This window comes from Canis aureus, chromosome 29, assembly GCF_053574225.1.
Source record: "Canis aureus isolate CA01 chromosome 29, VMU_Caureus_v.1.0, whole genome shotgun sequence".
NCBI lineage: Eukaryota > Metazoa > Chordata > Mammalia > Carnivora > Canidae > Canis > Canis aureus.
Window position 1 is genome coordinate 25700533 of NC_135639.1, and position 15348 is coordinate 25715880.

The window sequence follows — 15348 nt, forward strand, 5'->3', positions numbered from 1 at the left end:
TCGCCACCACTCCTGTGGTTCTTTCCAAGGCCACAGCACCCTTCTAATTGCAAAATCTAAGGAGGGGTTTCAATTGCTGTTTTGCTTGCACTTTGTGTGGCATTTGACACTATGAACCACTATATTCTTCTCAAATTTCTGTTATTCCTTGGTTTGCAAAGCATTCTACTTACTATTTCCTTTATGGTGTCCTCTTCCTATTCTCAACTGTCAACAGTCCATACTTCTGGTTTAGTCCCTAATTTATCTTGTGGTTTTTTTTTTAACTGAAGTATGGTTGACACACATCATTACATTAGTTTCAAGTGTAATTATCTTCCTTTATTTGCTCCCTCTGATATAGCTTATATAATCTAAAGCTTACCACCTGTTATGCAAGACATCTGACATCTCTGAGCCTTAGTAAAATAAAAGTTGGCGGGGCACCTGGGTGGCTCCGTGATTGAGTGTCTGTCTGCCTTTGGCTCAGGATGTGATCCCCCGGTCCTGGGATCAAGTTCCACATCAGGCTCCCCGCAGGGAGCCTGCTTCTCTCTCTGCCTATGTCTCTGTCTCTCTCTGTGTGTCTGTCATGAATGAATAAATGAATACAATTTTTAAAAAAAATTGTAAAAAAATTGCCATGAAAAATAACAACTGATGCACATTAAGGGCCCGGCAAAGTGCCTGCCATGGACTAGAGGCTCTCTAAATGGTAGTATTATTATTGCTAATAACACAATAACATCTTTATTTCTAACCCCTTATAGGTTTATATCTGTCTTTATTATTATTTTGTAAGCATTTTATTATGGCGATTTTGAACAGTCCTAAAGTAGAATTGCATAATAAATCTCTATGTATCCATGACCCAGCTCCAACAAACATCAACCCATGGCCAGCCCTGTCCCATTTACCTCCATCCTTTATAAAAGATAGAAACTTAAAAAAAAAAAAAAAAAACCCACAATATTGTTATTACCATACTTTAAAAAATCCAATTTTTTTTTTTTTTAAGATTTTATTTACTCGAGCAGCCCGGGTGGCTCAGCAGTTTAGTGCCACCTTCAGTCCAGGGCCTGATCATGGAGACCCAGGATCGAGTGCCATGTCAGGCTCCCTGCATGGAGCCTGCTTCTCCCTCTGCCTGTGTCTCTGCCTCTCTCTCTCTTTCTCTCTCTCTGTGTCTCTCATGAATAAATAAATAAAATCTTTAAACATTTTTTAAAAATTCCAGTTATATTAGTTTCAGTAATATAGTACAGTGATTTAACAATTCTATTTATTTATGTATTTATTTATTTACTTAGAGGAGGAAGAGCTTGTAGCAGGGGGAGGAGTAGAGGGGAAGGGAGAGGGAGAGAATTTCAAGTAGACTCTATGTTGAGTACAGAAGCTCACATTGGGTTTGATTCCACAACTCTGAGATCATTATCTGAGTCGAAACCAAGAGTCACACTTAACCCACTGAGCCACTCAGGTGCTCTGATTCAGCAACTCTGTATATTACTCAATGCTCATACGATAAGTGTACTCTTAATCCCCATCACCTATTTCACTCATTCCCCCCCCCATCCAGCTCCTCTCTGGTAACTATCAGTTTGTTCTGTTTAGTTAAGGGTCTCTTTCTTGGTTTGTCCCTCTCTCTCTTTTTATTTATTTTATTTATTTTATTTTATTTTTCCTCTCTCTCTTTTTAAAAAAAATTTATTTATTTTAGAGAGAGAAGTGGTGGGAGGGGTAGAAAGAGAATCCTGAAACAGACTTCCTGCTGAGTGGGGAGACCTGGGACCCTGAGATTATGACCTGAGCCGAAATCAACAGTTTCCTTTGCTCATTTGTTTTGTTTCTTAAATTCCGTATATGAGTGAAATCATAGGGTATTTGTCTTTCTCTTTTGACTTCTATCCCTTAGCATACTCTGTAGCTCCATCCAGATTGTTGCAAATGGCAAGATTTCATTCTTTATTATGGCTGAATAATATCCCATTATATAGGTGTAGACCACATCTTTTTTTATCTATGCATCAATCAATGGACACTTGGGCTACTTGCCTAATTTGGCTATTGTAAATAATGCTATAAACATCAGGGCTCATGTATTCCTTTGAATTAGTGCTTTTGTATTCTTTGGGTAAATACTCAGTAGTGCAATTCCTGGATTTTAAATTTTGAGGAAGCTCTCTACTGTTTTCCACTCTGGCTGTACTAGTCTGCATCGCCACCAACAGCGCACAAGGGATCTGTTTTCTCTACGTCTTCACCAACACCTGTTGCTTCTTGTGTTTTTTATTTTAGCCATTCTGATAGGTGTGAGGTGATATGTCATAAATTTGATTTGCATTTCCCTGATGATGAGTGATGTTGAGCATCTTTTCATGTGTCTATTGGCCATCTGTTTGTCTTTGGAGAAATGTCTGCTCATGCCTTTTCCTCATTTTTTAATTGGATTATTTGTTTTGGGGGTGTTGAGTTATATCAGTTCCTTATATTCATTTATCAGTTCTAGTAGTTTTTTGGTGGAGTTCTTCTGTTTTTTTATATAGTATCATGTCATTTGCAAATAGTGGAGATTTTATTTCTTCCTTACCAGTCTGGGTGCCTTTTGTTGTCTGACTGCAGTGGGTAAGACTTCTAGTACAATGTGTTTTTGTGTGTGTGTGTATTTAAAGGCTTTATTTATTTATTCATGAGAGACAGAGAAAAAGAGAGAGGCAGAGACACAGGCAGAGGGAGAAGCAGGCTCCATGCAAGGATCCCAATGTGGGACTTGACTCCAGGATCATGCCCTGAGCCAAAGGTGGCTCAACTGCTTCTAGTACAATGTTAAATAAAAGTGATGAGAGTGGACATCCTTGTCTTGTTCCTGACCTTAGGGTGAAAGCTTTCAGTTCTTTCCCACTCAGGATGATGTTTACTACGGGTTTTTCATAAAAGGCCTTACTTACGTTGAGGTATGTTCCCTCTAAACCTACTTTGTTGAGGGTTTTTATCATAAATGGATGTTGTACTTTGTCAAATGCTTTTTCTGCATCTTTTGAAATGGTTTTTATCCTTTCTTTCTTTTTTTTTTTAATTTTTATTTATTTATTCATGTACAACACAGAGAGAGACAGAGAGGCAGAGGGAGAAGCAGGCTCCATGCAGGGAGCCTGACATGGGACTCGATCCCGGGTCTCCAGGATCATGCTCTGGGCTGCAGGCGGTGCTAAACTGCTGTGCCACCGGGGCTGCCCTATCCTTTCTCTTATTGTTGTGATGCATCATGTTGATTGATTTGTGAATATTGAACCACCCTTGCATACTGAGAATAAATCTCACTTGATCATGGTGAATGATTTTTTTTAAATGTCTTGTTGGATTTGTCTGATAGTATTTTCTTGAGGATTTTTGCATCTATGCAGATATATTAGACTCTTTGTGTCTTTATCTGGTTTTGGTATTAGAGTTATGGCCTCATAGAATGAATTTGGAAGTTTTCCTTCCTCTTCTATTTTTTGGAATAGTTTGAAAAGAATAAGTATTAACTCTTCTTCACATGTTTGGTAGAATTCACCTGTGAAGCCCACTGGTCTGGTTGGGAGCTTTTTGATTACTGATTTATTTATTTTTTATTTTTAAAAAATATTTCATTTATTTACTTGAGTGAGAGAGAGCACATGAGCAGCGGGGAGGGGTAGACGGAGCGGGAGAAGCAGACTCCCACTGAGCAGGGAGCCATATATGGGATTTGATTCCAGGGTCCTGGAATAATGACCTGAGTCAAAAGCAGACACTTAAGCAACTGAGTCACCCAGGCCCCCTTGATTACTGATTTAATTTCATTGCTGGTAATTAGTATGTTCAAATTTTCTATTTCTTCCTTCTTTGGTTTTGATAGGTTATATATTTCTAGGAATTTATCTATTTCTTCTAGGTTGTCCAATTTGCTGGCATCTAATTTTTCATAATATTCTCTTAAAATTGTTTGTATTTCTGTGATATTGGTTATTATATCTCCTCTTTCATTTGTGATTTTGGTTAAGTTCTCTCTCTCTCTTTTTCTTGATGAATCTGGCTAGAGGTTTATTTTGTTGAGATTTTCAAAGAATCAGCTCCTGGTTTCATTGATCTGTTATATATTTTTTTAGTTTCTATATCATTAATTTCTGCTCTAATCTTTTTTATTTCCTTCCTTCTCCTGGTTTGGGGTTTTCTTCTTTTTTTTCTAGCTCGTTTAGGTGTAAAGTTAGGTTGTTTATTTGAGGTTTTTCTTGCTTCTTGAGTTAGGCCTGTATTGATATAAACTTCCCTCTTAGAACTGTGTTTGCTGCACCCCAAAGGTTTTAGACCATTTTTTTGTTTGTTTCCATGCAAATTTTTTCTTTCTTTCTTTCTTTTTTTTTTTAGATTTTATTTATTTATTCATGAGAGACACACAGAGAGAGAGAGGCAGAGACATAGGCAGAGAGAGAAGCAGGCTCCATGCAGGGAGCCTGATGTGGGACTCAATCCTGGGACTCCAGGATCAGATCACTCCTTGGGCTGAAGGCAGATGCTCAGCTGCTGAGCCACCCACATGCCCCGCAATTTTTGATTTCTTCTTTGATTTCTTGGTTGACCCATTGATTGTTTAGTAGCATATTATTTAACCTCCAAGTATTTGTACTCTTTCCGGATTTTTTCTTGTAGCTGATTTCTAGTTTTATGGTATATGCTATGTGGTCAGAAAAGGTATATGCTATGACTTTGATCTTTTTGAATTTGTTGAGATTTGTTTTGTGGCCTAATATGGTTCTATTCTGGAGAATATCCCATGTACACTGGAAAAGAATGTGTATTCTGCTGTTTTTGGAAGGAATGTTCTGAATATATCTGTTAAATCATTCAGGTCCAGTGTGTCATTCAAAGGCACTGTTCCCTTGTTGATTTTGTCTGGATAATCTGTCCATTGATGTAAGTGGGATATTAAAGTCCCTTACTATTGTTGTATTACTACCAATTAGTTCTTCTGTTTGTTATTAACTGTTTTATGAATTTGGGTGCTTCCATGTTGGATGCATAAGTATTTCCAATTGTTATATCTTCTTCTTAGATAGTCCCTTTATTATTACTTTTAAAATATTTTACTTATTTATTTATTTTTTTAGAGAGAGTGCTTGAGTGCTGGTAGGGGGAGGGTCAGAGGGAGAAGGAAAGAATCCCAAGCATATTCCCTGCTGGACACAGAGTCCAAAGCGAGGCTCGATCTCATGACACACACACCCCCATCACAACTTGAGCCAAAATCAAAAGTCGGACATTTAATCTGCTGAGCCACCCAGGAGCCCCTGTCCCTTATTTTTTATATAGTGTCCTTTGTCTCTTGTTATAGATTTTATTTTTATTTATTTATTTATTAAAAAGGTTTTATTTATTCATTCATGAGAGACACAGAGAGAGAGAGGCAGAGACACAGGCAGAGGGAGAAGCAGGCTCCATGCAGGGAGCCCAATGTGGGACTCAATCCTGGGTCTCCAGGATCATGCCCTCAGCCGAAGGCGACGCTAAACTGCTGAGCCACCAGGGCTGCCCAGTCTTTATTTTAAAATCTCTTTTGTCTAATATAAGTATTGCTACCCTGGCTTTCTTTTGACATCTGTTTGCATGATTAATCTTTCTTCATCCCCTCACTTTGAATCTGCAGGTGTCTTTAGGTCTGAAATGAGTCTCTTGTAGGCAGCATATCCTACTCTGTCACCCTGTTTTTTGACTGGAGCATTTATCCATTTACATTCAAAATGATTATTGAGAGACATATGTATTTATTGCCATTTTGTTACTTGATTTGTGGTTTTTTAATAGTTTTTCTTTGATCTTTTCTTCTCTTGCTCCTTTCATGGTTTACTGGCTTTCTTTAGTGATATACTTGGATTCCTTTTTCTTTATTCTTTGCATATCTATTGCAGATCCATGGTTACCATTGGGTTTGTGCATATAGCAGTCTACATGAAGTTGATGGTCACTTAAGTTTGAACCCATTCTTTGCTCCTTCCCACATTTTAGGTATATAGTGTTAAATGTTACATTTTTTAATTTTGCGAGTCCCTTGACTGATTTTTACATATATATATGCATATAGATAGATACATACATACATACACAGATATGCTTTTGTGTTTTTACTTTGTATATGTATGTGTGTGTTTCCTGCTTTGCCCATATTTTCACTTGTGGTCTTTTTTTTCTTCTCAAAGAGTCCCCTTTAATATTTCATCCAGGGCTGGTTCAGTGGTCATGAACTCTTTTAGTTGTTGTTTGTCTGAGAAACTTTTTATTTTTCCTTCTATTCGAAATGACAGCTTTGCTGGGTAGAGTATTCTTGGTTGCAGAATTTTCCCTCTCAACAGTTTGAATATATCATGCCACTCTCTTCTGGACTGCATAGTTTCTGCAGAAAAATCTGCTGATGGCCTAATGGGGTTTCCTGTTGTATATAACTGTCTTATTTTCTCTTGCTGCTTTTAAACTCTTTTCAAAAAGTAGTATCTACACCTGGGGCACCTGGATGGCTCAGTCAGTTGAGTGTCTGACTCTTGATTTTGGCTCAGGCCATGATCTCAAGGTCCTGCGATTGAGCCCTGCATCAGGGTCTATGCTCAGCAGGGATTCTCTCTCTCTCTCTCTCTCTCTTTCCTTTTGCTCCTCCCCTGCTCACTTTCTCTTTCTCTAAAATAAGTAAATTAAAAAAAAATAATCTTTATACCCAACAGGGAGCTCAAACTCATGACCCTGAGATCAAGAGTCTCATGTTCCACTCAATTAAGCCAGCCAGGAACCCCTCTATTTTTTTTTTTTTTAAGTAATCTCTATACCTATCATGGGGCTGGAACTCATGACCCTGAGATCAAGAGTCACATGCAACACCAACTGAGCCAGTTAGGTGCCCCTCTCTTGCTTTTTTTAAAATTTTTTCTTTATGACTACTTTTTGCCATTTTAATTACATTGTGTCTTGGTGTGGACCTCCTTGGGTTGATTTTGTTGGGGGATCTTTGTGCTTCCTAGATTTGGATATCTGTTGCCTTACCCAGATTAAGGAAGTTTTCAGCTATTATTTTTTTTAAAGATTTTATTTATTTATTCATAGAGATGCAGAGAGAGAGAGAGAGAGAGGCAGAGACACAGGCAGAGGGAGAAGCAGGCTCCATGCAGAGAGCCCGACGCGGGACTCGATCCAGGGTCTCCAGATCACGCCCTGGGCTGCAGGCGGCGCTAAACCGCTGCACCACTGGGGCTGCCCCTCAGCTATTATTTCTTCGAATAAATTATCTGTTCCCTTTTGTCTCTTCTTCTTCTGGGATCTCTACATTATTACATTTGATGAAGTCACTGAGTTCTCTAAGTCTATTTTCATTTTGCATAATTTTTCTCTCTCTTTTGTTCAGCTTGATTACTTTCCATAACTGTGTCTTCCAGGTCATTAATTCATCTCATTGCTTTCTCTAGCTTACTATTTATTTCATCAAGTGTATTTTTAATTTCAATTATTGTGTTCTTCATCTCTGATTAGTCTTTTTATCTCTGTGTTAAGGATCTCACTGATGTCTTCCTCTCTTTTCTCAAGTCCAATGGATATATTTATCATCATTACTTTAAATTTTCTATCAGGCATATTACTTATCCCTGTTTTGCTTAGGTATCTTGCTGTAATTTTGTTCTGTGCTTTCATTTGGGACATATTTCTTTGTCTCCTTATTTTGCCTAACTCTGTGTTTGTTTCTGTATTAGGAAAGTCAGCTATTCTCTTCCTCTTCAAAGTATTGGGTGGGGTGCACACTTTTAACAGGGTTTTCTCCCACAGAGGAAATTTAGTAGCTGCTGTGGAGACCAGGCCGCCTGGGGCTGCTCTGCAAAGCACACACCAGGAGGGTGTGCAGTTTTGACAAGGTGTATGTCTCCTCCACAGGAGGTTGGGAGGTGCAGTGTTGGCAATGTTTGCATCATTCTTCTGGGAAGGCAACCACAGTACCAGGACTGAGGTAGGCCCAGCTGGAGGGGGCAGGGTACGATGTAAGCAAGTTAGGAAGTCAGTGCCACCTGCTGCACTGGTTCTGGTAGGTGGCTTTGTGATTATGCTGAAGACAGGGAGAGGGAAGGGAAGGGAAATGGCACCTGCTAGCTCCTCTGTTTCTGGAGAAGTCCCTGGGGGAACTCTGAGATGAGTAACTAACTCTCCCTCCCATATGCCCCAGGCACTTTTCAAACTTGTTTCTAAACTTTATCTCCATAGACTATTGTGCTATCTTTTTAAGGATGGGTTCAGCTCCTAAAGTTCCAGGCTTGAACATCTCCAGTCCTAAGGTTGTGGGCTCCAGAAGATATGTTTTTGCACATAAAAACCTATGTAGTGCAGCCCTGGAGCATGGGATCTGGAGCTCAGACACTGAGGCTGCCTGCACTTGCTCTTCAATCTATGCCAAGATTCCCCACTTTGTACAGTAGTGGGGAAGATGATATCTCCCTTCACAGAGGATAAGGAGATGTAAATCTATTTCAGGAAGTGATTTCTTAAAAATATTTAATTAATTAATTAATTAATTTATTTATTTGAGAGAGAGAAGGCAAGCTTGAGCTGGGGTAGCATGGGAGGGGGCAAAGAGTGAAAGTTTTTTAAAAAATATTTTATTTATTTGAGAGAGAGAAGGAGCACGCACAGGGGATAACAGCAGAGGGAGAGGGAGAAGCAGGCTCCCTGCTAAGGAGGACCCTGGGACCATGCATGACCCAAGCTGAAGGCAGATACTTAACCGAGTGAGCCACCCAAGTACCTCTCAAGAACTGATTTTTATTTTTATTTTTATTTTTTTTATTTTTATTTTTTTTAAATTTTATTTATTTATGATAGTCACATAGAGAGAGAGAGAGAGAGAGAGAGAGAGAGAGAGGCAGAGACACAGGCAGAGGGAGAAGCAGGCTCCATGCACTGGGAGCCCGATGTGGGATTCGATCCCGGGTCTCCAGGATCGCGCCCTGGGCCAAAGGCAGGCGCCAAACCGCTGCGCCACCCAGGGATCCCAAGAACTGATTTTTAAAAATCACATTCACTTTTTTTTCCCTAGAACTTCCTTTTATATAATTATAATTTTTTAAATTTTATTTTATTTTTCCCTAAAACTTTGAATGTTAAAAATGAGACATATTCATTATAGAAAGTTTGTAAAATATAGAAGTGTGTAATAAGGAAAATAAAAGTTACCTGTAATGTTGCAAAGTGTTAACTTTTTGTATGGCAAAAAATCAAACTATATTGCTTCTTGAGAGATCAAGTATCCTTTTATTCCTCCTCCATTTTCATGTTTCTGACTGAATACAATAGGGTGTTATTGAATGACTATAAAAAATAGTAATAATTTTACTTTTTTTTTTTTTTTTTTTAAGTAGGCTCCATGCCCAGCATGGAGCCCAACACAAGGCTTAAACTCAAGACTGAATTGAGGTCAAGACTTGAGCTGAGGGCAGCCAGGGTGGCTCAAGCGGTTTAGTGCCACCTTCAGCCCAGGGCCTGATCCTGGAGACCCGGGATTGAGTCCCACGTCAGGCTCCTTGCATGGCGCCTGCTTCTCCCTCTGCCTGTGTCTCTGCTTCTCTCTCTACTCTCTGTGTATTCTCAGAAATAAATAAATAAAATCTTTAAAAAATATATTTAAAAAAAAAAGACTTAAGCTGAGATCAAGAGTTGAACACTTAAAACTAACTAAGCCACCCAGGCACTCCCAAAATAATAATAATAATAATAGTAATAGTAATAATGTTCTAAGCTTTAAGTCCTACTGGTTGTGAGAACACACAAAATACAGCCCCTCTGATTCTCAAAGCCAAATGCTAGAGGGATGCATCTTCCCCATGCAGGCTTCTGAGTGCTGTAATCTGTTTCTTGATGTTCTCAGTGCCCAGTGGCTCCCTCCCCCTGGTGGTCAGACCTGCTAGGTTTAGCTCCCCACTGTGTCTCTGCCCTTCCTAACATCTTCAGTGTGGCCTTGTCTCTATACTTTTTTTTTTAGTTTATTTATTTATTTTAATCTCTACACTCAATGTGAGGCTCAAATTCACAACCCCAAGATCAAGAGTCCCATGCTCTACTGACTAAGCCAGCTTCCCACCCCTTGTCTCTACATTAGTTGTGGAGTTTGTTCTACCAGTCTTTGAGTAGTTTTCTGATTATTTGCCCTTTTGTGAGTTTTATCTAGTTGTATCCATGGGATGAGGTGAATTATTGACATCCTACTTGCCATCTTCCCACAAAAATTTTTAGTTTTAATATAGGCTGCTTTTTTTTTTTCTTGCGTAGGCTTTTGATGTCTTATCCTCCAGTAATCTTTTAAACAAATTTATATCCTTTCATTGTCTGGTTTATGATCATTTGATGGTTCCCTTTTTCAGACTTCTTAATGATCTGGTCTCTGCATTCTTTTATCTTTCCACTTACCAATATCGCTACCCAAATGTACTTATCAAGTCGTTCTGAATTACTACAGAGCTCTGAGCATTCTCTGAGCACCATGCTCTCTAACGTGTCATGTCTTTACACTTGGCTAGTTCCAGTTCTTTCTTTCTTTTCATTAAACTCCTTTTCATTCACCTTTTAGGACTTCTCTAGGTAACTTCTTGTAGAAGACTTCTTTGACTTTTCCCAGTTAGGTGACTTCCTTGGCCTTCCATTGTTTACTTCTACTGTAATGTTTATCAAACTGTTTCGATTGTTGGCTCACCTGTTAACTAGCCCTCCAGATAGACTATACATTCCTTAAAGGGAGGGGCCCTACCCCTGTCTTGTCATCTGCTGCTCAAATTTGGTTGAACAGCTGAACAGGGATCTCTGCCACTTTAGCTGCTTTGACCTGGAGCAAACTAAACCCTTTGGGCCTTGGTTTTCTCATAAGATTATTGTGATGATAAACTAAGATTATGTTTGTAAAGCAGAGGTTGCTTGTCAGTAAATGTTCAACAAAAATTAGCTGTTATTATCATCAACACATTGAATGGATATTTCAAACACTAATCTGTTGTATGACTTTGGACAAAATTCTTAAACTCCCAGGGCCTATTTTTCTTTTTTTTTTTTTTCTCTCTTCCTTCCTTTCTTTTTTTTTTTTTTTTTTTTTTTGCGTGAGCAGGTAAGCTTTATTTCTACTCTCAAACTCTTACGACTTTGCATGAAGTTCTCATCCCTAATCTGAGAGATGGCAGGAACTATACCAAATGACCCGCCACAACACAGTGATGTCCCACCCCCCTTGGGGGAAGGGCGCTTACACTACGTACTTTTGGAGATACCCCAAAGGTTGTCTGGCACTTTGGTATAGAAAGGATTTGGTCCAATTTCTTATTGGCTCAGGATAGTAAAAGGCACATAGAGTTGGTTGCTCAGCTCCTTGGGGTAGCGTGGAGCAGAAGGTAGACGGGGTCTGGGACAGAAGGGCAGACCGCTGGGGTGGGCTCGGGGTCTGGACGACATAGGTAGTTGATCCTGGGCGGCCACAGGGTGGCTGAGGGCAGCCTGAGTGCTCAGGCTGCGTAGATGCTGCTCTCGTGGTTTTCGTCCACCAGCTCAGTCCACCAGCTCACTGCTCTGAAACCATAGCTGGATCTCCCTCTGGGCCTCCTCCATGGAGTCATTGGCATGAATGATGTTCCTGCTGATGTGGACGCTGAAGTCCCCCCTGATGGTGCCGGGGGCGGCCTCAGCTGAGTGGGTGTGACCATGGTCCTTGAGGAGCAGACCACATTGGGGCCTTCCCAGACCATGGCCACCCCGGGGCCGGAGGTCCTGCAGCTGATGAGCGCTGGGTAGAAGGGCTTCCTCCGCAGGTCATGGTAGTGCTCAACAAGGACTCTCTCTGGCGCCTGCAGCATCTTCATCCCCACCAGCTTGAAGACGCTCCTCTCAAAGCGCTGGATCGCATTCCCCACAAGCCGCCGCTGCACCCCATCCGGCTTCACTGCAACCAGGGTCCGCTCTCGAGTCCAGGAGGACCCTCCTGAGTTGGGGCGCGCGAGTAGGCTCGGCCCGGGGGCCCGCGGGCCACTCAGCAGCCCCGGCAGCGCGACGCGCCCCAAGACGCCGCCCATGACCCCGGCCCGCGGGCCGCTGGCCCCTATTTTTCTGTCAAATGAACTGTTTGACCTGGATTATCTACCACAGTGGTTCTCAAACTAGGCTGCACATTTCAGTCATCTGGGGAGTTTTAAAAATACTGATGTCTAGGTCCCTCTCCAAAAGATTCTGATTTAATTGGTGTGAGGTACCGCCTGGCATGGGTATTTTTTAAAAGCTCCCCTGGTGATTCTAAAGTTCAGCCAGAATAGAGAACCACTGATCTAAAGTTTCTTCCAGATATAACACACTAGAAAGTTGAGCTGCCAGGATTCCTTAGAGGCAGGGGAATGGAATGTCTCCCAGCATTCTCTTGCTATCACCCTTTGTTAGTTTAGCAGGAAGCATTCTTGGGCAGACTTACTAAGCTGGAACTCCAAGAGTATTTGTGGACTCCTGTATGTTTAATTCTTAGGAGCTCACTCCCTTCTGGAGAGACCTGGGAGACCAGGGCTCTGAGAGAGAACAAATCATCTCTTCCCTATCACACTGCTCTAACCCAAGGCCTAGCAGTCTACCCTGGAGTGTTGTGCTATGGAGTCCTAGTCAGGCCAAAGGAAAGGATGGAGGGAAGTATCCTTGGTATAAACTTAGGAGGGGATCTTGGGGCCCTGACCAGAAGGGAGTGAGGTCTCAGAGTTAACAAATACCTACTCCTTTGCAGTGCTTCAATACCATATTCATAACCATTATTTATTTGATTTCCAAAACAACCTGGAGGAATGCAGAGCAGGTATTGCTGCCTCCATTTTGTAAAAGAGTAAAGTATGTCTGAATGGTTGAGGGCCTGACCAAAATTACACAGTAGATTAGCAACAGTCAGCTTGACAGTCCCTGTCCCCTGACTCTTCTTCCTGGACGCTCTCATTATGTTTGGAAGGAAATACTGCACACTCAGTGTGAGGTAATAGAAAACAGACGTTGTTCTTTTTACCTGGTTCCTGGAACAGAGCTCCTGAAACCCTTGTAACTCCCTGGATGAGGGCTGGTTGCTGGAAAGAGTAAGCCATGATTAGAAGCTGGGAATTTTCAGCCCCTTTCTTCATTCTTTTAAGAAGGGCAAGGGACTGAAAATGGAGTTAATGATCAATCATGCCTGTGTGATGAAGCCTCCAGAAAAATGTGGGGTTCAGAGAGCTTCCAGCTTGGTGAACACATCCACGTACTGGGAGCATGGCACTCTGACTCCACGGGGATAAAAGCTCTTGTACTTAGGACCCTCCCAGACCTCACCCTATGTATGTCTTCCTCGGGCTCTTCACTTTTATCATATCTTTTAATAAACTGGTAAATGCAAGTAGGTGTTTCTCTGAGTTCTGTGAGTGGCTGAAGCAAATAATCAAATCCAAGCGAGGAGGAGGTCATGGGAATCCCTGATTTGTAGCCAAGTCAGACAGAAGTTGTGGGTAACCTGGGGACCTGTTACTGGTGGCAGTCCATGGGACTGAGCCCTTACCCTGTGGGATCTGGCACTATCTCTAGGCAGACAGTTTCAGAATTCAGTTAAATTATTGATACTCTGTTGTCACAGAGAATTGTTTGATGTGGGAAAACCCTCACACATCTGGTTTCAGAAGTGTTGTATGATAGTGGTATGAGAGTCAAGAAGACTGGGAGGTTTCTTCCTAAAACACCCAGGTAGCTCAGAGTCCTTGACTCCTTGGAATTAGAGCCAAGGTTCTTAGTGGCCCCATTAAATGCCACAGGGAACAACTAAAATAATTCCTCCAAATTGTGAGCTGTCTACTTCTGAGCATAGCAGTGCTCTCTGGGATTATTAGCAATGCCTTCAGTTTTGTAAAGTTTGGGATGTTCAAGACTAGCTTTGAGGAGTGGACATTCGGAGAGGTGGAGAGGTATTTAGTTACTATGTCCAGTGTGTCCAGGAACACTCAGAAGGGCCTTGTAGAGCAGTGTTAGCCAAATGCTGGATCTTAGGCAGAACTCCATTCTTGGCTGCTAGCTCAAGATGAAATGGAAAAAAAAAACAGAAAAGGGTATCAATTTTTTACTAAGCTCAATTTAAGGCTCTGCCTTTTATTCTGGGATTATGTTTTTCCTACTTTTTTGGTGTTAAAATTGCCTTTCACAAAATAATAATGATAGTAGATGGCAGTTTATTCTATTTATTTATTTTTATTTTTTAAATTTTGTTTTATTTTATTTCTGTCGGCCTCCATGCAGGAAGCCCGACATGGGACTCCATCCCGGGTCTCTAGGATCATGCCCTAGGCTGAAGGCGTCGCTAAACCACTGAGTCACCCGGGCTGCCCTATTTTTTTTTTTTTTTAAGATTGATTGATTGATTGATGGATGACAGACAGAGAGAGAGAGAGAGAGAGAGGCAGAGACATAGGAGGGAGAAGCAGGCTCCACACCGGGAGCCTGACGCGGGAGCCCGACGCGGGACTTGATCCTGGGACTCCAGGACCGCGCCCTGGGCCAAAGGCAGGCACTAAACCGCTGAGCCACCCAGGGATCCCCGGCTGCCCTATTTTTATTTTTTATTTTTATTTTTTAAAGATTTTATTTATTTGAGAGAGAGAGAGAGGGAGTGAATGCACAAGTTGGGGGAGGGGCAGAGAGAGAGAGAGAAGCAGACTCCCCATTGAGCATGGAGCCCAACATAGGCCTGATCCCAGGACCCCAGGATCATGATCTAAGCCAAAGGCAGACATCCAACTGACTGAGCCACCTAGGTGCCCTGATTGCAGTTTATCTTAATGTCCTGGATGGCATAGTCCAAAGATGGCCATCTCATGTGAATCCCCAGAAATGGATTACTGAATGAAGGAATCCTGAATCTGGTAATTACTGTTTCAGAGGGCTACATGATCCCAATTCCTCGGAGTTGTAGGAGGCTACTTTGACTGTCAAAGCCTTCACTTTGACAGCAATGGTAAAACATCAAACAGAAGAAGACTTGAAGTGTCTGGTTTTGGGCTTTGCCACCCATAAATTCATACAGAAAGAAACATACCATTGCCACTTTGGTTTTATTTAACAAATTTATTTATATAGTGGTTATTGGATGCCCAGCCCTGTCTCAAATGCTGTACAAATGTGATCTCATTTAATCCTCAACAAGTCTATGAGGTAGACACTATTATTATCCTCACCTCCATTTTAAAGATGATGAAACTAAGACATGAAGGCATTGAGAAACCTGTCCAGGGTCATAACTAGTTAGCTATAGAGCCAGAAGTTGAAGCCAGAGAGTCTGGCTCTGGAATCCACTTTCTTAATCCCTACATC

At 41.3% G+C, this 15348-nt stretch overlaps 1 protein-coding gene and 1 pseudogene across 1 annotated transcript in view; one reads left to right on the forward strand and one right to left on the reverse strand.

The window, feature by feature from the left end:
* NT5C2 (5'-nucleotidase, cytosolic II) overlaps nt 1-15348 on the forward strand; it is a 146561-nt gene that overhangs the window by 27985 nt on the left and 103228 nt on the right. The gene's annotated exons all lie outside the window — the stretch shown is intronic.
* On the reverse strand, nt 11069-12368 carry LOC144301179 (nucleoside diphosphate kinase, mitochondrial pseudogene; annotated as a pseudogene).